General features: G+C 43.3%; 1 long non-coding RNA gene across 1 annotated transcript; it reads right to left on the bottom strand.

The window, feature by feature from the left end:
* Positions 1-394: 394 nt before the first annotated feature.
* On the bottom strand, positions 395-23,840 carry LOC142601136 (uncharacterized). The gene is made up of 3 exons (XR_012834750.1): positions 23,714-23,840; positions 1,262-1,463; positions 395-475 (listed from the first exon to the last, which is right to left on the bottom strand). It is a non-coding gene; the product is annotated as an uncharacterized LOC142601136 (long non-coding RNA).
* Between the last annotated feature and the right edge of the window lie 765 nt (positions 23,841-24,605).

Genomic DNA, 24,605 nt, shown 5'->3' with positions numbered 1-24,605 from the left:
ATACAATCAAACAGATGCCTGTGATGGACAGTTGATAGACATCTAGGGCTGGACTGACTCAGACACTGTCGAATATCTATTCTGGCAAATAATTATTCTACAGGATAAAAGCAAAAGATACGGCTGCCAATTTTTTTTTATTTTTTGTCCAAATTTCCTGCCTTTTCAGCAGTCCTGCAGAAGCAGAACAGGTCCTCAGGCAGGTCCTGCCTCCCACCAAACCTCTGCACAAAAAGGACAAACCTTGTCCTAGGAGACCACCACCCCCCTGGCTAAAGCGCAGAGACATAAACAGACCAGTTACATATCACAGAGCAAACCCCAGGAGAACCAGAAAGGGACCCACGGTGTCCAGCACTCGTGCCTCGGTGGTGGGCTTAATCCTGGTCGCCCCCTCCTTGCTCCGCATGGATGTCCCTCGACCTGCCCCAGCAACATCCTTGTTTCTGATATATTGAATTTCTCCCATTCTCCTCTGTGAAAACAGACACATAATTCATTTATTTATTCAGCACTGTCTGCCGCTTCTGTTACAAAATTACCCTTTCCATTTTGCAGAATCCCCGTTGCCTCATTCACTTCTTATTCTTTATCCACTTGAAGTCTCTCTTATTTATTTTTACCTCTTGTCCAATTTTCATTTTACCTTCTATCTTTGCTACTCTTATGCCTCCTTTAACATTTTCCAGTTTATTCTGTAATCTTTTCAGATCCCCTTTGAGTTTGATCTTTCATAATTCTCGTGTCCTTTGCTGCCCCTCTTCCCACTTGAAAGTCCCTGTTAGCTGCATCTGCCTTATTTTACTTTTACAGCAAAGTCCTGCTCTCATCCCAGTACAATGGCAAAACTCCTATTGATTTCAGTGGAAATGGGGCTCTTGGAGTATTTATGGCTTTGCACAATACACAGAAGCCCTGAGTGGGGGGAGACAACATAATTAAGCAATACGGCATGACAGACTGTGTCGCGCTGCCGATTAATGGGTGCGCGGTGTGTGTAATAAACGTGAGCCTTCGGCACGCCTGAGGTGCACATTAATCAACCCTATTGTACAGCCTGAAAACTCATTATGAAACGGGTATTTAAAACATTAAAATGCCCTTTTTTTTAGTGATAGAAATCATTAATCAGAGTGGAGATCTACTCTTGTAACCATGACTCCATCAGGCTGCAGTGACTTTCCATCACTGTTCCTCTTTATGTTGCAGAAATAAAGACAGGATCCAGTATTTAGTTTAAATGGACAATCTGCCTACTTACCTCTATTCCTTTGTCACCATGTGGGGGGGGTAACATGTCACTGTGGGGATCAGGTAACACGTGTACCGATGGGGCACATCCCTGTGCCATCATTCTCTTCAGCGATGAGCATCACAAGTGAGGGAAGACATTCAAAGGATCCTCCACAGCCAGTGTGCTCTAAGTTTGGGGAAACACCACGCAGCGACAGTCCCCACACCACCTGCGTGGAAATATAACAGGACCTTGCTCTTATGGCAGTGCAGTCAAGGGGGAGCTTTCATCAGGAGACAGTAACCTTCCCGTTGAGGCCCATTTGCTCTCATATTTTGCTTCCCCTGACAACCTTAGTCATAGCTCCTCCACTTCTGGTGGTCACAAGGAACAGATAAAGTACAAGACGCTTGCCCACTTCACCTGAGAAGGGGTCTGCCTGAACCCGGGGTGGGCTGATGCATCCAATTAGCATCCCCCTGAGAGCCACAGGAGCTCCTGCCTTGGACCACCATTCAAAGCAAACGCGGTCATGTCGTACCTGTAAGGTACTCTGGTCACAGTGGGATGCATTCATGAAGGTGCTCCGAGCGTGACCACGTTGCAACTCAGGCACTGCCTGCATTGGTTTTTTGCACAGGAGAAAATTGATAGCTACTTTCAGAGTTAATCACTGTGGGTCTTAAATCCATTAGGCTGGGAATCACAACCCTGTTGAAACAGCATCGAGCGTGTTTTGCGCTAAGGATGACACAGGGTACCTCACCCTGTTTGCAAACCCCAGCGCCGCATGCTCCTGCTGACACCCCGCTCTTTCCCCACCTAGCTCTAGGCTCGCACGTAGCCTCTACTGCTTTTCTGAACAGATTCCTTCAGATTCACAATTTAACATCATTTTCCTGTAACCTTAGCCTCCCAGACGCCTTTTGATGGCCAGACCTCCTACCGCCCGCGTGCTTTCCTGCGGCGATCTGCGGAACGGGTGAGGAGGAGGGAATCCAATACCGGGTAGGGGTGAGACTGCAGGCGTAGCACCTGCCACAACAGCCCCTCGCAATACTTTATGACAAACCCTCTCCCACCTTTCTTCCATCTCCCACCAGACAGGCTGCACTGGAATTACGAGAGGCCGAAACCCGCACCCCCTCACTGCGGCCTGCGCTGCACTTGCTGACATCCCAGATAATTCTGCCTGAAATGATCAGCCCTCCTCCTGTGAATCAGCCTTTGAGTACCGAACGAGAGAAATGAGAAACAAGCGATAACGGTAACATCGGAAACGAGTCGAGAAGCAGATCTCACTCAACACAGACTGAAGTTTTCTGTTGTCCGGTGCTTTTCCCCAACACAGAGCGCAATGCGAAAGACCCAGTCCTCCAAATTCCCCACTTCACTAAATAGGTTCTTTCTCTCCATTCGCATTAAGAAGGGCAGTTCAATGCTATGTTTGTTTTCCAATTTAGGGCCCACGCCAACATGTTCCTAAAGCGTTGGCATTTTCATTTTGTTCAGCTTAATGGAGGGTGACTCAAACCTTAAGCTGTTTGATTTTGGAAAGCAAATCAAATATACAGTGCAGCAGAGAGTGAGGCATGCTGCAGCTCTATACCGGATACATATTTAAAAGCAAATTTCTATGTTTCCTTTCCAGAACAACCTGATCCCTGTTCAGTTGTGTTGTATCTGCCCATGGCCTTTCTGAAGAGACCTGCCACAAACCCCAGACATCCAATAGCTTTGCATGCCTTCTATTTATTTTTTTTTTCTTTTCTTAATCACTGCCACTTTCTTCAAGCTCCCTCAAAGCCAAAGCCACCTGAGTGTCTATACACTTTCTACGAGCGACACGTAAGCACAGTCAGAATGGCCACAGAGCGCAGCGAGAGGTCCAAGGCTCTGACACATCCAGAGGTGTTCCTCCTTGATGCTGCGAAAGGAGCACAAAACCTCCCTTGGGCCCTCAGACCTTTTGCACACACAGCAGGTTGCCTGCAAGTTAGGCATTGCCGTATCCTGCTCCATCAGTCCCTTTGCTGTCACACCGTAGGGTGTAGGCCCGTGGGTTACGTGCAGGTGGTGGTGAGTTTTTGTTTCGGTATTAATTGGCTCTGCAAATCTGTAGCACATTTAACCATGCTGGATCCCAGAAAAGATTTTTGGGTTTATCTTTTTTGCCCCATGTGCAGACTGTAATGTTCTGGGGAAGCAGTGGAACACCAGAGACAGGCACCAGACATTTCGTAGCTAATTCAAACCTCTCCTTTTTCATCAAGAGGAGGAACACTCTAGAAGAAGAGCATGTGCCGCAATCAGAAGTGGGAATCTAAACATTTGCTTGTTAGAGCCAAATTTAGCAATATAGAAGAAAATAAAATAGTGTATTTCATACAAAATACAACCTGAGATAGCAGGTTTCTAGAACTCAGCAGAACTTTGTAATTTCCAAATCACGTAACCAGCTGGTAGCTCTGTGGCTGCGCAGTGCAAGAGGGACATTTGCTGCAGTGCACGTGGGCAGCGTGACATTGAAACCTTCTTTGGAGGCTGTGCTCTGGGCACAGAGGGACCTACACACCCTGGGCATGGCCACGGGCGCTGCTGCAAATCAGAGCTAACCCTAGTGAAACCGCTGTGACAGACGCTTGATGAATGTAAATCATCGGAAGTCCGTAATTTAAATGGCAGCACAGGTGCAAATAAAGGCTGAGGCAAGCGACTTCAGCTAGAATTAGATCTGGGGGGATTAAAGGAGAAGCCTCACTGAAGAAGACAATTTTGGAGTGTCTCTTTGTTGAGCCTTTACCCGTCCAATCTGAAATAATCAAACCTTTTTTTCAAAGTATTCAATTTTGGTTTTATTTTTTTAAAACATAAGTGAATCACTCTTTTGGCTGTGACTCTCTGCTCTCCAGCTAGTAACAAAATTTCAGAAGTTTTTATAGTAAATAGCTTCCAGCAGAGAATGATTAGCATGAAGATTGATTGTGTGATTTGCCATAGTATATGGTAAATGTTTTCTGCAACTAAATAAGAAGAGCATGATCCTGCTCTGTGGGAGGGCTGGTTTAACTGTTCAGAACATCCCAGGGAAAAAAAGATGCTGTTAAGAAACTATAAAAGAAGTACTAAATGGCGTTTTCTCTTTCAAATGCAAAAGGTCAGAACGACCTAGCACTGTTGCGGTAACATTTTTAAGTTAGATGACGATAATTACAGGTACAATACATTTCCACCTTTAATACTGGGAGAAAATACCACGCTCAGCATTCATCGCAGTTTCAGTACCACACAGCCACACGTAGCCGTCGGTGCCCTTCAGCCGTCCATGGGACGAGTGTCTCCACCTGACCCGCGGCAGCAGTGAAGACAGCTCTTTTCCTGAAGCTCTCAGCCCCGTGCAGCCGCATTGTGCTTCCAGGTTCACCAGAGCTACAAGAGGTTTATTTTGTAAAAATGTAGATATCCTCAAATGCAAAATAAACTGTTAATTACATTTCTGACTGTACTCCTCGCACTCGCATCCCTTCACCAAAATGATAAAAAGCCTGCCTTCTGCTTACCAAATGCACAGCCAGAAACCCTCATCGTATGTCTGCTCAGCCTGTTTGCTTTAACAGAGAGAAGACATTTTAGAGCAACGGCTCCCATATTGTCATGCAGAACAAATACACAATGTTTACAGCATATTCCAAGATCTTTGCAGACACGATTCTATTTTCTGTGATGGAAAGAGCCTATTTCATAGCAAAGCAAGCAGGGTGCTTGTCCAGGACGCCAGGACACGCAAACTCTCCGGACTGTCCCTGAGAGAAGAAAAGGACCCATCCATCTCAGGTCTCCAGTTCTCACAGTGCACAAATAACATGATTTCAGCCACCACTGCCTTGAATGATCTGAGCTGCCTTTCTGCTTCACCAACACTGCAGCACCGCTGAGGAGAGCAGCGGGGCAAGGCAGAGCCCTCCGTAACTGAGCACCTTCAGAGCAGGGGAAAAAAGTTGGGACAAAGAGCCCTTGAATTTCTCCTCCGTCTCCCTCCTACACAAAAGGGAAGGAAAAGGGGGTCCTCGGACCTGGGAGAGGAGATGGGATGTGAGCAGATGCTGGAATTTAAGACTTATTTGGCAGTAGGCAGCTTTTCATAAAATACTCAATGATTCAGTCTCATCTGGGGCTTTGCAAGCAGAGCTCCAGCCACAATGAGCTGATGCCATAATTTCCTTGCACATGGTACAGGCATTGAGGAGGGGGAGAGAAGCCTTCAAGGGTGAGAGTGCAGAGAAAATATAGCACGTGTGCAGACATCCCCATGCATGAAAGGAGGGGAGAAGTAGGAGATCTCATAACACATTCTTTTTTAAAGTTGGGATGGATGATAGCAGCAGCACATCTTTTTTGGTTGGCCATGCAAACTTCAGCCCGTTTTGGTGTGTTGTAAGACATGCAGCAGGAAGAAGATTTTTGGCATGCAGATGAGAAGACAGCAGTGCTTGCTGACAGACCTTTAGCACGCACACAAGTCATCACACACATCTATATACCTTTAAACACACTACTACGTTGCCATCACAGGAGGCTAACTTTGCAGTAAGCTTGACACACTTTGCTGTATTGGGATATTTGCTCAGAATGGGGTTATCTGAGCTAAATTCCCTGTCTCAAGGTCCATACACCAAAGACAAGTGCCATTTACTTACTGCATAGGCAATCATTTACCTGGAAAGGTCATGAAAAGCTCCAATTTAATTAGCAAAAGCCAAACTGGAAAGAGTAGGCTCAAGAGCACTTCAATCATTACTTCAGTCCCACTGACTTTCGGTCAGATTTTCCATATGTGTTAAAAAAAGAAAGAAGACAAAAAAAAAATCATAATCAATGCTGCAGAGTCCCTATGGGAAATCCTGGGTATGATTTCCCTGCCTGGTTTTTCATTTCACTTACCCTTCCATAGCTAGTGGTACCTATGCACTAACATTATTCTCCCTTCTGCTTTAATTTGGGCTCAGAGCCTTCTTAAACTGATTTTATGCTTACTTAAGAAACTGTGTTACTTCCAGCAAGAGATGGCTTTTACTGAGAGCATTTCCCCAATGACTTTTTAATCTCCCTACCCTTGACCTTTCAGTTCAAAATATTAAACAAATTACAAGCTATTACTTGTATTTATTAGACCATTAAAAGCCAAACCCACCTTGTCCCAAAAGTTATGTAGGAAAAGGGGAGCCCAAAGCGAGGAGGACTAGATAATTATAGTATGAAAGACCGAACATAAGTGAATTATTCTTGTGACATTTTCCATTCTTGTTACCATCTTCATAATGAAAATGAGGTGTCAGAAGCTTCATTCCTCATACCCAAGCTTTATGTGATTTCAGTTACGTGCTACATTACTTGGAGGTTTTTCAAGATTTGGAAGTTGGGTCAGCTAGCTATTCCCCTAAATTTCTCATTACAGACTCAACAACCCGTGGGAGAGGAATAGAAAGCCCAGCTAATTGATGCGTGTTTCTTACGCAGACCTGATGCGATACATGGCTGCTAAGGAATGCATTTTAAGACCCAGGTCTGAGTCCTCAGCCTTAATAAACACATAGACACAGGAAATCTCATGCCACAGCTCTTCTGTGCACCATCCCCATTAAAAGGTAGTGCACAGAAAGAAGCAACAGGTTGGGTGTCTAGAAAGAATTTTTAGTGAAACAGAAATTCTCAGTTAAAAAAAAATTATATATAGACACACACACACATTTCCAGGAGCAAGAGGTTTAACAACAGCACCACAACTGCAAGATTTGGAAGTGCTGATGGTATTTTAAATGAAAAAGCTATTAGGAGAACCCAAAAGTTTAAGGCAATAGATATCACAGTAGTTTCCTTGTGTTTCAGAAAAAAAAAAACAAAAAACCCCTAACCCAAAAAACACCCCACACCAAAAACCAAAACCCACCACATTAATTAATTTACCTTGCCATCTCCTCTTTTTAATTTCAAGTAGGCGGTGGAGAATTTGACAGGGCCTATCAGTATACTATCAGAAATAGCTCCACGTTCAACACTGCCAAATAGCAGCATTTATTCATGTGCTTGTGTTCCACCCCATTCCTATGCAAGGAGCTGTAGCAAATTAACTTGAAGGGCTAAATTCTGAGCTGCTGTCCAAAAGGGCAAAATGCATGTAGCGGTGAGGAAGCAGAAGATGATGCTCCGGTGCAAGCCAAGTATATTTAAGTGTTTGACTTATGAGTATGGAGTCAAAAGAAGGCGATAATAAAAAGTATATTTGAGTCAGGTCTTTACTAGTTATTTTTCTTTGTGCTGGAAGAACCATGAACTTTCTCAGAGCTCCTCCAACAGCCCGAGGTGACAAAGAGCAGATGCGCAGGCAGCAGCTGGGTGTTTCACCCTGCCCCGGCAGACAACGGCCAGCTAGCATCCCGGTACAGCTTATGGACAGCAGGAAAGTGAAAACTCTTCTTTTGGCATGGTTCTCAGCTCAGATAAAGTTTTATGAGGTTTGCTGTTGTTGTTCGTGTTATTCCTGCTGGTATCTGGGCAAAGACATTAAACGACTTAGTGAAAGGACTTGCACACTCACAGGCAGGGACCTTCCAAGCAACGCTTTCACCCGACCCTTGGCAGTGTACAACCCGTTCCCTTCTTAGGACACCTATAGGCATTTTGAGGCTACCAAGTTTTACAGCCAACCCCCTGTTATAAGGCAAGGGCGACAAACATTTTGCTTCTAAAGCAGCAAACTCGCTATTACTTGCGCACCACCCCGTTAAGCACACGTTACAGCACTGTCTCGGTCTCTGTTAACAATCGTAAAGAGATATCAGACATTTCCCAAGAATCAGGTTACAAAAAATGTAGCTGAGACACATGCAAGGACATAAAAATTCCAATGAGATAAAAGCATCCCTGTTTACATAGCAATTCTGCTTCATTAGACTCAATGTTGTTTCATTATATTCAATGCCATTTAGTTTTGATGTTCGTTTCAAGGCTGCTTATTTATACTGAGGCAGAGCAGGAGCAGCACAGTAAAAGCTCTGCATTGAATTCAACATTGAAATGGGTTTTCATATGCAGTAAAATGTATATATCGTGTTCTAGTTAAGAAAGAGTCGCTGTTTGCTTACATATGTTACTATACCCTAAAATCAAATTGGAATTCAGATATCAGACACTAAATCCTGCAAGCAGAGAGACTCTTGATTGAGACTGCTCAGAGACTATTCAGAAGAGGGAGATTTTTTTACCCTATTTATGCAGACTTTCTGCTAGGTGAGATTCACTCCTATTTGGAGCTTTAAAGGAGGCTTTTTTTTTTTCTCATGGATGAATTGCACTTATTAGTATTAATGCATACATCCATCTGAGGTCTTTTGCTGGTGGCAAGAATCCAGGGGACATGGGCTGGTACCTTTGAGGCAGAACAGACTACTTGTTCCACTGTAAAATTGCCTACTTTCTTGAAATGCTTTTTATCAAATTTCTTATATGCAGCAGCTCAAACCCACTAAGGGCTTAGTTTTTCTTTTTATTGTATGCTATTTTGCACATCTTGCTACAGGGTTTCCCTGAAAGTGCATAAACTTATTTTAATTGTTCCCAGTGCTGACACCCATTTAATTAAACGGTAGTACTATAGCAAGATTTATTATACAGAAACAGAGACTTTTTTTAAAGCAGTAATGGAACATATAATAGATATGTCACATTTTAAAAGCCTAATTAAATCTATTGTTTCTCTATGTCCTCAGCATGTCTCTCTCAAGTGTAAGATATAATTTTAAATGGCTGAGATGTTTATTTCAATGATCATACGAGTCGGATCCACATTTAGGATGGTTGCTCTTGGCAAAGTCAAAGGACTATCCGTCGAGAGCGTGTGTGGTATGGGGCGCCGAATGTGACTCAGATGCGTGAACCCAAGAGGATGTGTTTTGCTCTCTGTAGTTCTCATCTGGTGTCCTTGGATGGGAAAGGGAGCGGAGTCAGGCTCAGGGAGGCAGGTGGAAATCCAGTGCCTTCCCCTCCCCACAGACACAGCTTTTTGGGGGTTGGGGGGGGGGGTGGTGCGTGTGTGTGTGTGTCCCCAAACTGAGCCTGACCCCTGCAGATACAAACAGCAGGGAACCTTCCCACCTCGCCGAAGATCCTTTACAAGACCGCAAAACACATCACTCGGGTGGCGCGGGGACTGAGCTGTACCTGCCTCCGGGCAGGGGGCAGGGGTGGCTCTTAAATCGGCGAGGAGGACAGCAAGGGGTGCAACAACGCCAGCGTTAGCAGGGGAGGAATAGCAGGCACACCACCGCTTTCCTGCAGGGATGCCTCCTAGGACAGGCTGTTCTGCGCTGCCCCTTCCTCCGGGATGTGCCTCGTAAATATGAGTCATTTATCTGGAGCTGGCTGGGATAGCAGCTCTGCGTGAGCTTCCCTCCCAGCCCGGGGGGTTTCGGTGGTTTGGGTTTTTTTTTTTTTAACCACCTCACGTGCAGCTTTCAGATGCTAAGAGGAAAAAAAATTACAGTGATTATTAGGACAGAGCCGGGTAGGATTTTCCAAAATGCCTAGCATTAAGCCAATTTTGCTCCCAAAATGGAAGCTTCCAGCACTTACAGGGGTCATTAGGCTACAGCCTGCCATTCTTAGAGAAATTCCCCCTTTGTCCGTAATCTCAAAATAGAAGAGATGGGAAACATTTCAGGGACAAGCCGAACTCCAGCCCAGAGGAAGGATTTCTCCCCGTGAGGCCAAACTCCTTTGCCCCCACAGCATTTCAGCGAGGGAGCAGACCGCAGGGCTTCGCTCAGAGTTGTTACTGCCGTGAGCAGAATCATCGCGCCTCATCCCTTCTGCACAGTTAATATAATCACGGCTGGTTTTAAGGGCAATCAAATACTGCAAGTCCCTAAAAATGAGAATAATAAGAGGCACTGAGGGAGGTAAATTCCCTTAGAGATCATTGGAGATTATCTTAAAGAAAAAAATACAGTACAAGCTAGATATCAAATGTAAGAACTCATGCAAAATACCCTTTTATGGAGAATCAGAAGCATAGTGGTTATTTAGTCTCTGGCATCTATAACCTTTTATAGTGAAGAATACATTGTAATTATTTAGTCTTAAATAAGTAATCATTTTTTTCCTGCTTTAATATTCTGAAAATAATTATATTACTTAAGGTTCATTAACTGTTTCCAGCAGAATAACCAGCTTTATTTGATTAGGTAGATGAAGCTTTTTAGTTACTTTCTTTCTTTCCATCACTGATTAAACATTAGTTTCAGAAGATTAGCAGCTATTTTCTCCTAGTCAATATGCTCTCTAGTTTATAATCTTTTCAGGAAAAAAAAAAAATACGGTAAATCAAACTGAAATGCTATGATTACTTAGAAAAGACATCAGTGAGAAATAGGGCTTGCTGAACTCTTTCATCCACTATCCTGCCCTTAGCAGCAGTGATGGTAAAATGCTCAAAAACAAAGTGAATACCACTTGTAAGGGACCAAGTTCTCTTGCTACTGCCTTTGTTACTGAGCAAGAACTGTGCTCTGGATATCCTCAAAGGGACACTGGCATGAAATAAGCATAAACCTGATGTAATACATCAGCCGTGTATTCCACTCGCCTAGCTTTGCTGCCAAAGCACATCACTTTACAGGTTGAAATACGAACTGTTACTCTCCCAATCCAATTCCAGCACGTGGAAATGAACATCATGTTACGGGCATCGAGTATTCAGGATTTATTCTTTCTCTTAAATCTGACTTCAGACAATTCCTGCAGCGGTGAATTCTACATGTTTTCTGTACAGCAAATGGTAAGTAAACCTCATCCCTGCATGCTTCAGCCGCCCAAAAAGGACAAAGTATGTAAGTCCTGTACATGTGAGACCATTTTTGCAAAGCACAGCTCCTTGTGTGCTACCCTGGAAGAAAAGGGTGGTGAATGGGAAGGAAATGGTGAAAGCAAAGCAGAAAGCAGCTTGGAAACAGATGCTCTCCATGTCTTTACCAAAACCTCTTGGAAACAGATGCTCTCCATGTCTTTACCAAAACCTCCATCCAGGAGGAAAAAAGCCCCGCCACCCTTCATCCTACCAAGCGGAGGGGGAGGCGGGGTACGGGCTGCAGTCCTTGCGCGGGAGCTGGGGGCACTGTGAAGCCAACACAGGCAGGCACCCTGCTCACCCAGCAGGCAAGGAATATTTTTATCGAGAATTTACAGTCCTATCTGAACAGTCACTGCAGTCATTCGCCACCTTCCCTTGCTGAAAACCATCTAACTTCCACAACACCAAAGACCTGGACTACCAAAAATGAACGACTGTGGGATGACAGCATAACTTTTACTGCATTAAGAAAAATCAACAACTTTGTAGATGCAAGATCCAACCACATCAGCTCTCAACTACTCTTTCTTAAATTTTAGCAAAAAAAACCTCCACATCCACAAAGCATACAGGCACACGCATGAAATTTTACAGTCTCCCCTTCAACAGGGGAAGAAATAGCATCTGAGCTTGCTCTGCCACTTAATTTGTGCGCCCTTTGCAAATCAGATTTGCCTGCAGCAGTAAAACCAGAACTTTCTCATCCATCCCTGAAGCACATTCCCCTGGAAGCAAGCACAGCCAAGCAAATGCACGTGCCTACTGCAAACTTCAAAATGATGCGCTGTTTTGATGTGCCATGGGATTCAGGCAGTGGATATTAGCAGGGGGTTCGTGATTGGTATATGGATCTTTAGCGAAGCCATAAATCTATCTATTTCATTATGAATAATAAACATGCAAAGTGAAAATCCAATTGATTTTAACTGAAAATTACAAACTTTCATAGATTGCAACTTTTAAGTATTATTTATTGTTACCTATTCTGTGCTCAAGGTCTTTTTTTGCACATATCATACAACACAGATATCAACTGTCAGTCACATCAAAGATCTCTCTACCTTTGGCAATATAAAATGACTTTACCGTGAACTACAGCTACACTTCTTAGGAGGTCTCTTATGTCTCGGGTGTAAGGAGTCAAGTTTTAAGGCAGACCTCTGCCTGTCCCCGTTCTGACGATAATACACCTGACTCGCAAGAAAGCTATAGATGCACCAAATAATAGCCAAAAGCAAACCAAGGAGTAAAATTATAGCTACTAACACTTCTGCTTCCCCATTGTTACTGTGCTATTTTTTTTTTGTTTGTTTTCTGAGCGCAGGTATGCTACCAGCTGACGTAAAGGCCACCCCGATCTGTTTTGGTGCACAGATGGATGAAGGCAAATCCCGCTCATAGCATCCAAGTAAAACAACTCACTCCTAACACAGACTCAGTTACATACCTTCATATAAATGAGGCAAACAAATGCGATAGGAATATCTAGTCTGAATTCCTACACGGCCCGTGCAATGGATGTGTACATAACGACCCCTGCAGCAGAGGGAACTGTGCTCTATAGGCGACTGCCGGGCAGGTTTTGGAAGGATCCTTCTGGTTATTTACACAAAGCCAATACCCAACTAGCCAACAATAGGAATTCAGGCACAATTTAACACAGCTGTCAGTATAGTTGTTTACATGATCTCTTTGAGCATTATATACATTTTCACAGTAGGTAAAATCTGTCCGGAATTCAACAAAACATGCCTAGCTATTGTCTGGGTATTGCAAGAAGAAGGATGAAAGAGACACCAAACCACTTTTATTTCTTTTTAAGCAAGTGATGGGGTCACGAAGCAAGAAAATATTTCATTTCCTCCCTGTGTAAGTGGTAACTAAGTTACAGACAAGCCTTTACAAAGGAAGGACTTGATGTGGGCTTATATAAAGGATGAGGGAAAACTGATAGCAGGTGGCACTTCAGTTCCTACATTCCCAGAGCAAAATCAAAGCTGGAAGGCAACTGTTAAATTCTGCCTGTGAAGCAAAGTTTCTCCTTTAAACATAATACATCTAGGCAGGCTATTGCAATTCCCTGCAAGAACAAAGCTATTGGGGTGGCTTCAGTGCTTAATAGGCAAAATAGTAAACCCACAAATTCTTCAGGACTAAAGTCAAAGAGGTTTTTATTTTTTTTTAACCTTATTATGTTAAGCATGTTGCTCCATTTTGCTGTCCCTCAAAATCTGGCTTGCAACAAAACCGGAGGATGAAGCCAACAGCTCTGAGTCAGATATGGCACTGATTTTAGACACCAACTTCATTGACTCCAGTGAGTTACTCCTGGCTACCACAATAAACTTTCACCAAGAGCAAGTTAACTGCTGCAGTTTAGCCAGTCTGTAAGAAGAGCTCCTCATTAAGTAAAGGGACTCCTAATTAAGGTGTACAACTAAGATCTTGAGCCAGCACTAAGTGGCAAAGCTTTACTGACTGTAACTCTCTCCAGACTTCCAAAAATTTCTTTCTAAAGCTTGTGGGTTTGACAGCCATTTCACAGCTGCTCCTTCCCTCCAGCTCCAAGCCTCTCTGCTGGCTCTGCCCTGCTTTTCTCTACTTTGTTGGCATATCAGAGCTCTGAAAACTATCACTTGCTCTAAATTTCCTAGTCCATGTTCATTGCCAAGGACTTTCGTTGTTGTTGTTCCTTTTCAATTTAGCGTTGTCACCTTGATTGACTAAATGGCAAGTCTTTCAATAGCTGACGCTGTTTTCAATTTGCTGTTTACAAAATAAGCCTCTAGTCCTCATGGTCACAGAGGGGAGTTGGGAGGGCAGGCAGAAAGCAAACCCTAAAAGCTAAAGAACAGAAGACAAATTTAAAAAAATCCTGACATTTATTCCTTGTCACAGTGGGGTGATTCGCAGGAACGCTTCACACGATTTTTAACTGTTTGGGACTATCAGAACACATGCTTCTCAATCTGCAAATCTGTGTCGGGTTTTGGTAACAAACATCATCATTAGAGTCAGTCCCCATTCACTGTCCACCCAAATGTAACCACACCAGCTTCCTAAACTGGCCCCCTGGGGACACACAGTCTGGGAAGCTCTTTAAAATAGCTGGTCACCAAACCCAGTTTTCAACTATTCTTTTAAAGAATCAATTACATTTTTTCTCCCAGACATTTGTGTGGCACCCTGCAAGAGGATTTCATTGCATCTTGATAATTTAGGATTTTCTTTCTCTGCTGTCTGTAGTTACGGACTTTTTTTTTTTTTTTTTTAATCTGCTCCATCTGTGAAGTGCAATGAATTTCTGTTAGACTTTATAGTGACTGTCCTCCCAGTTTAAATCTTCCCAGAGAACCTGTTTACCTGTGCTTACTATCCAGGCTGTGGTGTAGTAAATCATTTAAATGGACTTACAATTTGGTTGTAAAACATCAAGAGATGCTGACCAAGGATACTATTACATTACAAGCAGGAAACTCTCATGTTATAAACATTGTTCTCTTGCATTAAACACAGCATAACATTAGATCTTTTAGGCAGTAACGGAGGCAACAGATGGGGCTCTTTGCAATAACATTATCAGTATATAGAGTTATCCTGAATATGACAATATCTTGAACCTGGCAGTGGGCTTGATTCTGCCCTGAATTAAACAGATTTCATTATGGTTCCTCTTGATTTTTACTGAAAAAGTTAAACTTGAATATCCCTTGGGAGCAAAATACACATGTCTGCATGTGGATTGTATATCATGATTGCATTTGGATGATATTATGAATATGATGTCCTTCCACAGAGCAGGGTTACCCCATGGGGTACCCCTCCAGGGCTCACAGGTGCCTGCCTGGCACCCCTTTCCCCCTAGCCTTCCCCATAGCCCTTGGCAAAGCCCCTGGACATAGAGAAGCTGATGGGACTTGTGACATGATGTATGAAAGCCACGTTATTTTATTACAGCAACATCTAGAATATCCAAGCAGAGGCCTCGGCAGCATTGCAGTAGCTACTTTAAAAAAAAAAAAAAAACCCCACACGCATAAAAATCCTGAAATGGATGGTATGAAGGAAAAGGTATTACTATCATTTGACAAAGAGGTAGAATTCAGATGGCAGATTCAAAGATGACCACGCTGAAGCGTCTGGCAGAGCCATGCGACACACTCGCACCATCTGGGTCATCTGCCTTCACACCAGGATGCGGCTCCTTCTTGTTCAGCTACAAGTCACTCTTCACTTACATAAAAACCCGCAGCAAATAGAAATATCCGTTCCTGAAACATCCCATGAATGCATTCACATTATCTGGGAAGATATCACTGTCACCTCTGAAGAATGATATACGGAGCCAGAAGTGTATCTATATGATATGGAAGGGACCAGAGTGCCTGGTAAGTTACAGAGATGACAGAGTAATGCATAACATTACTGTTGAGTCTAGAAAACCCACATTTATGCTCTTTACTTACTGGCAGCCATGGAACCCAGTGAATTATGGGGAAATAGGGATGGTATCCTATAGGGAAGGGCTCCCGAGATATCAGAAGGAGTGGCAGTGCACAGCAGTATTGTGCAAGAATGGTTGCTCAGAGATTAGTTAAATTTAGGCTTTTTCTTGTGGCTATCAAGAGGCTTCACCAGCCATAACAGAGATAGGATTATAACCCACAGGCATTGCAAAACTTCATGTTAAGGAGTCAAAGGAGAGAATTAGGTCAAAATGATCTGAACTAAAATCTAGTGATATGAAGGGAGGAAAAAAACCACCAAAACCAAACACACAAAAAACCCAACATCCACACCACACCTGTCTCAGACAATGGAAAGGCAAAAGTTATGGAGGGATGAGACCCAGCCACTAAAGCTTAAGGAGACACAGTGAGGAGATGTAATATATCAGAAATAGTGTGTCCAGCAGGACCAGGGAAGTGGTCATCCCCCTGTACTTGGCTCTGGTGAGGCTGCACCTTGAGTACTGTGTTCAGTTTTGGGCCCTTCACTACAAGAAAGACATTGAGGTGCTGGAGCATGTCCAAGGAAGGGCAATGAAGCTGGTGAAGGGTCCAGAACACAAGTCTTACGAGGAGCAGCTGAGGAAACTGGGGTTGTTTAGCCTGGAGAAAAGGAGGCTGAGGGGAGACCTCACTGCTCCCTACAACTGCCTGAAAGGAGGTTGTAGCCAGGTGGGTGTTGGTCTCTTCTCCCAAGTAAGAAGTGATAGGATGAGAGGAAATGGCCTCAAGTTGTGCCGGGGAGGCTTAGATTGGATATTCGAAAAAATTTCTTCATCAAAAGCATTGTCAATCATTGGGGAAGTGGTTAAGTCACCATCCCTGGAGGTATTTAAAATACATGTAGATGTTGGTGCTTAGGGACATGGTTTAGTGGTGGACTTGGCAGTGTTAGGTTTACAGTTAGACTTGATGATCTTAAAGGTCTTTTCCAACCAAAACAATTCTATGAAGCAAGAGTGCAAACGACTACCACGTCCACATCACCACATGATTTTTGTTACCCTTCTGCTGCAGGTTTCCACCTCACCTTCTGAAGCAAAAAAGGTCATATGACCATTGGTTTTTCTTTAGCCACATAGGTAAAGCTTACTAGAGTTCACTGTGAACTGGATGAGGAAAGTTCACGCGATCTTTTACACTGTCTGACCAGTGCGAGTGGTAGACTTCAGCACATTGGCCGCAATGGTCAGCTAGCCAAAGCTAGCATCTTTATCAGACCCAGAAGAGGACATCTGCCTTCCCCCAACATCGTCTTTTGTGTTGATAAGCTCTGTGGACACTCCATCCTAAGAAACAGTCTGTGAAAACTCACACAGAAAAGCAACTCCTACTTGCAAGGCTTCAGACAACACAATCCCAGGCCTCCTCTTAATGGATAAAAAGTTGATTTGATTTATGCTTCTTTTCCTAATTCATAGACAAAACATAACAGCGTGCCAATGTGGAGTCAACTGATGATTCTCTGGGTCAAATTCTGCTCACAGCTATATAAAAACAAATTTGTACGTTCATTTAATTGGTATTTACATTAGTGTAACTGAGTGAATAAATTGTCTAGTCAACTTTGATCTGACTCTCACACTATGAAAATTCAAAGCACAAAACCACCCCTGTTTAAACAGGCAATTTTAAGCAATGAAGAGCACTATAAAGTAAGAACCTTAGATCACATATACAGTCAGGATTTTACCCTTTTTACATGCCATGAAACCTGTTTATTTCAAGATTAAAAAAATCAGATTTACAGGTTGAGGTTAAACTCAAGACACTCAGGGGGGTACATGTGGCCCAGGGAGTCTGGGTAGCTGTGCCCCACCACCCCCAGCACCATCCAGCAGGACGCGCTGGCTGAGCTGTCACAGAGCTGCAGCAACTCCAAACTTCAGAGAAACCCCACAAAAAACTGTTCTAAACTGGTATAAACCCTAGAAAATGGTATCATGCAGATGATCCCTTAGCTGTCCTCAGTTACTCTAGAGACTGATTGAGCCTCCAGACAAGAAGATAAGAGCAGGTACTTTATTAGATACCCCTCTATCCTATCAAAGACTAACTACTTGTCTTTGCTTTCTAGGCCCCTTGTTTCCTACACCAAGGTATTTATCTACTCCCTCTCTTAGTTTACTGACCAGCAAGCTCTGCATCTTTCAAGTGAGTGATACCAGCTCTTAGCAGCACAACCACTTCATTTTTAAGCACACACTTTCATGCTTTCTCCAATAGAGCCCCTGTCTTAAATGGGGAGTTCCCTATACATCTCCAAAAGTCACTATATGGTCCTCCTTAAAACACCATCCCAAAACCCCACTACAAGGCTTGTAGAACTAAAGTTCTACAACAAAAAGTCGCAGCTGTGGTCAAGCTGCTGGTGAACCAAGGTCTCTGCTGTCCGTGCACACAGGTGCAGACCCACAAACAATCTCCTCTTCCCTGCCCGATGATGCTTCTACCCATCAGTTCCCATCCACACCGCCATGAGCTCACCGAGATCTGTTTGTACAGCACTCGGGTACTTCGGTTTGGTGGCACACACTGACTGTTCCCAGGCACAAGCGTAACACTGATCACAAAGAAATCATTAACAAACCAAAGGGAAGTTAAAAAGCAGCAGCTTTTCACCTTCTTTGAGCAGACAAGAGGGACCTTGTGCTTTCGCCATGCTGCTTAACTTCTACTTGTGCAATTAACGCTCCTTGATTTCACTTTATCATCATGGGGCATTCTCCTATTTGAAATTGTTTATGAAGCTGAACCAGTTTTTTCACTACATATTTACATTTAATCATCTAGCAAGCCTGATTATCTTCAGTACTAATAATAATCAACACATTACTAACATCACTTTAGTTTTAAGCCATATGACTAAACATTGCAAATTAATTCTAAGTTAATCAGTTTCATTAGCTATGCAAATATTTCTTTGGCTTAAAGCATTAAATCAGATTTAATTTGCTAAAACAATATGCATCGGGCATTTATGCAATCCATTCTTGCTTCCCATTAATTAAGGTATGTTACACTGTGGGTCTCTACGCAAAAAAAAAAATCTAAAAAGACAAAACTGTTAAACTTTTGCCTTCATTTGCAACTTTTGTATTATGACAAGATCTGAAGGCAAAAGAAAAAAATCAAGTAAGTCGAGACATAAGAAATCACAACTTCCTCCTTAGCAAAATTCAGAATGGATTTAGTTGTATCTAAATTTAGATACATCATAAATGTTGTCTTGAGTTTTTCTTACTGCAAGAGTAGTAACACTACAGCATAGCATATAAGCGTGTTCTCACTTGTGCCGTAACTCCAAAGTATTTCAGTTGAAAGTGTGATGGAGACTCACTTAGGAGAACTGAGGATGCTAAGATGCAGAATTATTCCTTATAGTTATGCATTTTGCTACTACAGAATATGCAGATGTACGGACAGAAGGTAGTTTGCAGGAATTTACTACTGCAGACAAATATTGGGAGTTGGCTGCTCCTTCAAGCTTATTTGGGTACATGTTTCCTTTGCATCAGTGGATGTTTTGCCTGTGCAAAACCACAAATACCAATGTCATTGAGTAGGGATTTAAGAACCTGGCCTACTGGACAGGAAATTATTAGAGATTATCTAAACACCAGGTTCTCAATCCGAAAAGCAAACTGGGAAGTTGAGTATGTGAGAACCGGATGAATCAAGTCTGAAGACTTGAATGATCTGCAGCAGATACAGCTGTTGATGTGTTCCTTGTCATATCATATCTGGACCAACAGTTGGACAGCCAAGCACCTAAAGCAGCCAGCTCAACCAGAAATCGCTATTTACTCCCGTAAAAGAAGGAAGGACCAGTGATTAAATAATCATAACTTGAACTCCCTGTGCACCTTTGATGACTGACTCAGCTTCTAGATCCCTCAGCTCTTCATTTTCAGTAAGACCGTGCTACTAAGATGCATGCTTTAAGGAATGAAGAGTACTAAATGTAGAAGCACTATGTAAAAAAGTTTGCTATTGTTTTTCCACCTGTTTAGGCATTGGTGGTGCTGGATTTATCCCAACAGCATTGTGGAAACAGTTGAACCAGTTCTGGAAGATCTCTGTTTTCAGGAACACGTTGCTGTTCTAGCTCTGGACATGGGATACTTACTGTCAGTCCTGTGACTGCTGATTTGTATGGCAACAAGATCACAAATATAATTCAGAGACAGTGAATAGTGGAAGTTATTAGAAGTTAGTTATTTGCATTTTATGTAATGTCTCCACATTTATGCCCTATGCATTTCTCACTCTCTGAAAAGCTAAACATAGCTAAAGACCAGCCCCAAGCCACAGAGTTTATCCCTTATTGTACAGCTTTAGTGTTGATGAGCTGAGAAAGGGCAGAGGAAATCAGGTATTGAATTCAGACCCAGTTTTCATTTGGATGCACTATAACTGTCATGGGACTTCAAAAATGTCTTCCATTTCAGATAAACCTGTATCAACTGCTGTTGATTTCAGCGAGAACCAACTCTGCTTGGCATTTTTGCAGGTGCCTCTCAGCACTCACCACAGTCAGACCAGGAATGGACATACGAGGAGTTACATCCTCCAGTCAGCTCACAAATTTGACCATAACTGCCATCTGTGATGACCTGTCATCTACACTAACAATGCTCTCACATGAAATGGTCCTTAGGGAAATGGATCAGGTTAGGTTCACATTACCTGAATTTGAGAGATGACTGAGGGGTCTTTCCTTTGCACTTTTGGCATGTGAAACAAGTGAAAAAATACCACATTTGGGTCCCTGTGTTGAGGTACAGCTCTCCCATGGCAGCCCAGGGCATTACGCAGAGTGGATGGGAGAGACTCAGGTCTATCTTCCTCTCCCAAACCAGCTTGTGCTTCTCTTCTGAAACACAATTTCTGAATCAAGACTGAGCCTTTCCAAACCAGTGAAAACTTCCTGCTGTTCTTTTCCATTCCTGCAAGCCGTTTCTCACAAGCCATCTGCCTTGACTTTGGCTTGTCTTTGGCATGAGGACAATCTGGTTAGATGTGGGTTGGCACCAAGCTTGTTGATTAAACCAGTAGTCTCTGAAAAAGTGACTGCTCAAAAGGAAATTTCCTTGATCACCCATAGTTCAAACAGGTTTCTTTTCCACATCTGAATTGCATCAGTTATTATGCAGAAGTAAAATCACATCTGGAGTATGATGTGTGTGACTGCATCCTGGGACAAGTTCCACCCTACCACAGCAACATGAACTTCTTAGAGAAATGGACTGGGTTATAAAAGTTGGATTTGACTGCTTCATCCGGGGAGATGGAAGACAGGAGATACCCCATCTCATGCAGCAGCTTCAGCAAGTATTTACTTGTTTAGCAGACCTTTGCAAGACAGGAGCTATTGCTCCATGGATCCACAGACACACAAGTAGCTATACTTAAACAATTCATCCCTTTAAAACCCGTGGGATTAATACATACAACTAGCTTCAGTCTTATGAGTGCGCTGAACTTGTTTTTCATGAGATTGCTCACATCCATGCAATTTCAGTAACTGAAAGACATCTCAGACATCAGGGATGATTAAAAAAGGCAATCACTTCTTGTTGTTACAGTACCCCTCTCTTAGCAAATACTCATAAAATTTAAATAGTTTAGAATTGAAATCACTCCTCTCCTTTAGTTTTTATTCATCACAAATTAAAATATTCACATTTATTTTCATTCTGAGCCCCTTAATCACTTTAGCAGAATAGGAATCTGAACAAAGGGCTCATGGAGTATCAAATGTTTTCTCCTCCTTTTAGGATTTGGTCAATCTATAAATTAATTAATTATTAAATAAAGATCAAAGCCTGGAAGCTTTTTTTAAGAGACTATTCACTTTTTTTTTTCTTCAGTTTCTCGGTTACTCATCTAAACAACAGGCAACTCAAAAATAATGAGGAAAGGTGTGGAAAGGGACTATCTTGACCTTGATATATTTCACAGAAAAGAGATGTATTGAATGAATTTCGTCTGCAGGGCTGTGGCCATTATGGACGAACACATAAGCAGTGCACCCTGTTCCTGTTTATTTTAACCCAAAGCATAGACTTAAAGCAACCAGCATCCGACACTGATATCACCTGGCCCTGTATTCAGCAGCCACACCAAGAATCGCCCTCGTGACAGCAAAGATCAGGATCCTGTGGCCAGCCTGCCCTTTGGAGGGGGCACAACGCACCTGAGAAAGCAAGGAGAAAAAGGAAAGAAGGAGAAGCTCTGAAGTGTCTTTCTGATACGTGTCTCACCCGTATTCTTCACTTCATTCTTTATCTGGAGAACGCTCTCCTATCCGGCAGCCACGTGTACAGTCCAACACTTGTTCTGAGCCAAAAAGAACAAGTTGGAGACAGGAGACTTGAGCTAAAGAGCACTTTCTGTGTGATCTGGGCATGCAGCAACTGCTGGCTGGCTAAGCCGGAGCTCTTTCCAGTTCCCCTTCACACCCACACGCACTTCATCTGTGCAAGGGTGAGCCAGCAAAAGGCACAGCAGGACTGCATCAGACCTACAGCTGGTGCTGCCTTTGGTTTCTTGGGCGCACACGTGAAGGTAGAGGAAGGTACAGGAAGGTACGTGAGCATGGGCAGAGGAAATTAGCACTGAAAGGAGGAAAAAAAGGAGGCTGTGAAGTAGTGAGAGAAAACACACCTATTGATGCCAGGGAGGCAGGGTAGCAGTGCCTGCTTGCAGTTGGGTGGGCAATGAGCATACTGGGAGAGCCCCACTGGTCTCAGAGCCCTGTTCTTCTGGGCATCTTGGGCTGGCAGGACCAGGAGAGGAACAACGGGACTGGACCAAGCTGAAGTGTGCCACAGCAAGTTTGCTGGCACAAGTGCAAGGATTGCTTTGACAGCAGGGGAACAGTAACTTCTTACACTCGGAGGAGGGCAAGGGATAGGATCTAGGGCACATCAGATAAGGAGGACCTGGGTGGGGTTGTATATGGGAGAAGAGAGATCAAGAAGGGCAGTGGGACATCCCAAATTAATATATAGAAGTAGACAGTGAGGTCCTATCTAAGCAAATAAATAATCAGAAATGCTGCACCAAGATGTCATCTGTGGCCCTTCCCCACTTCATTGGGCTTTGGTGATGTGAGCCATTACCCAAGGACTCGCTTTTAGCCTCTTTTGGCTGGTAGTCAAAGACTGATGAGCCTGAAAAAAACCTTGATTTCATCCACAGTAGGCTAAACTTAGTGGAAGAACAAGAGCATAGCCTGATGAAGAGTTAAGTAATCAAGTGCCCTGTGATGGTGTGGCACCTGCTGTGCCCGGGGGTGCGGTGGTGACTCCCACGGCCCGAGCACCCTCTAGTGGCACCCACCACCCTTCCAGCCCAGCACTCACCACCACCCCCTCCAAACACCAACATCAAACACCATGCCCTAGCTTTTCTGACAGGTACCTAGTAAACCCAAATATTTTGGGAATAGTACCAATACCACTAAAGAGCTAATTAAGGAGCTGTAAACATACTACTCTACAGCTACAAGCTTGTACCAGGGAAGTTTTGCCATTGCCTTCCACGGGGTTGAGAATCAAACCCCTGTGGACGTGCAGGCAGCACCTACCAGGCACATCTCCCTACTAATTAGGGGAAGCAATTATGTGAGGGCCATTCACAGAACGTAGCCCTAGAGCAAGTGACCAAGGTCTCATCTGGTGCTAACCAGGAGGAAGGAAAGAAGGTCCATACTAGAAGTCCTGACTTCCAAGTGTGCACACACTGAGAAACTAAAGGAAACAGTGAAGTCAGCTGGAGAAGATAGAGCAGGAGTTTAAGTGGAAGCTTTTTTTCATCCTTAAATCAACGAATACCTGGAATTCCCATTTCAGACACACAAAAAATCTTGCAGAGAAGCGTTCCAGACACAACTGGGTGAATACGTCTTAGAAGGATGTTAGCAGCAATAAATACAGGGAATGTCAATAGCACCACATCAGCAAAGACTCCTCAGATAATCTAAGTAAGAAATTACAGAGAAAAATAAGAGCAGCCAAAAGTTATAGCAACCTAAACCACAGAAGAAAAATTACTTCCTACCTTCCTTTCTGCAAGGAGCAGCTTACAGTTGCTCAAGCCCCAGACAGGAGCCACACCATTCATCTGGAAGGTGGGAAGCACAAATCCACATCCCCTTAAAGCTCAAAAGGGGCCAAACCCAGGCTCCCTTCCCCTTATAGGCAGCAGCACTTCTTCCCCCCTGTGGAAACTCTTCAAAAAACAAGAACAAGTTTGTGAGGGTTTCTTCTTCCCAAATGATAGATGTAGGGATTTGCAACTCTGGATCCTGAATGGATGCAGCTGTTTGCCTCCAGCAACCCTGCTCTAGCATGAGCTGGGCCTCATATTTGTACATCCCTGGCTTGCTCTGGACCACTCTTTATACCATGCTCTTTATTATATGCATAATTTGGGATCACTTTTTTGGAGATGTCTAATTCATTCCATGAACTTTACAAGCTTACAGACCAAACTTTGGAGATGGATGCTGCTGCAGTGGTCAGATACGTGCAAGCTAGGCAGAGAATTTGGTGTCAGCTCCAGCTCTTCAGCCTCAGGTGATACTACTGGCTTTTCAAAAACACATCACAGCTGAACCCAGGTAAGACATGGAAGAATTAGGGTCAGTCACCTCCTGGGCCTGTCCCCAAGCATTACACTAACTTTTTATCCACACCAGTAAAGCACTACTGGGGGGGGGGGGGCTGGACCAGAAGAAAAAGAAAAAAAGAGTATGAGGTTAATCACAAATAAACTGACAGTGCCTGTCATTTAGAACTTTATTCTGATCTCACTTCATGCTGGTGTAAATCTAAATGTCTTTCATTTTTCTTGTATTTCTGCCAGTAATCATTAAAAGCTTTTATAAAATAATCTTTCTTTAAGGCTACTAGGCACTGTATACTGAGGGAGATAGTTTGGCTGTCAAGAT

This window comes from Balearica regulorum, chromosome 3, assembly GCF_011004875.1.
Source record: "Balearica regulorum gibbericeps isolate bBalReg1 chromosome 3, bBalReg1.pri, whole genome shotgun sequence".
NCBI lineage: Eukaryota > Metazoa > Chordata > Aves > Gruiformes > Gruidae > Balearica > Balearica regulorum.
This window is presented reverse-complemented; position numbering and strand designations above follow the sequence as displayed.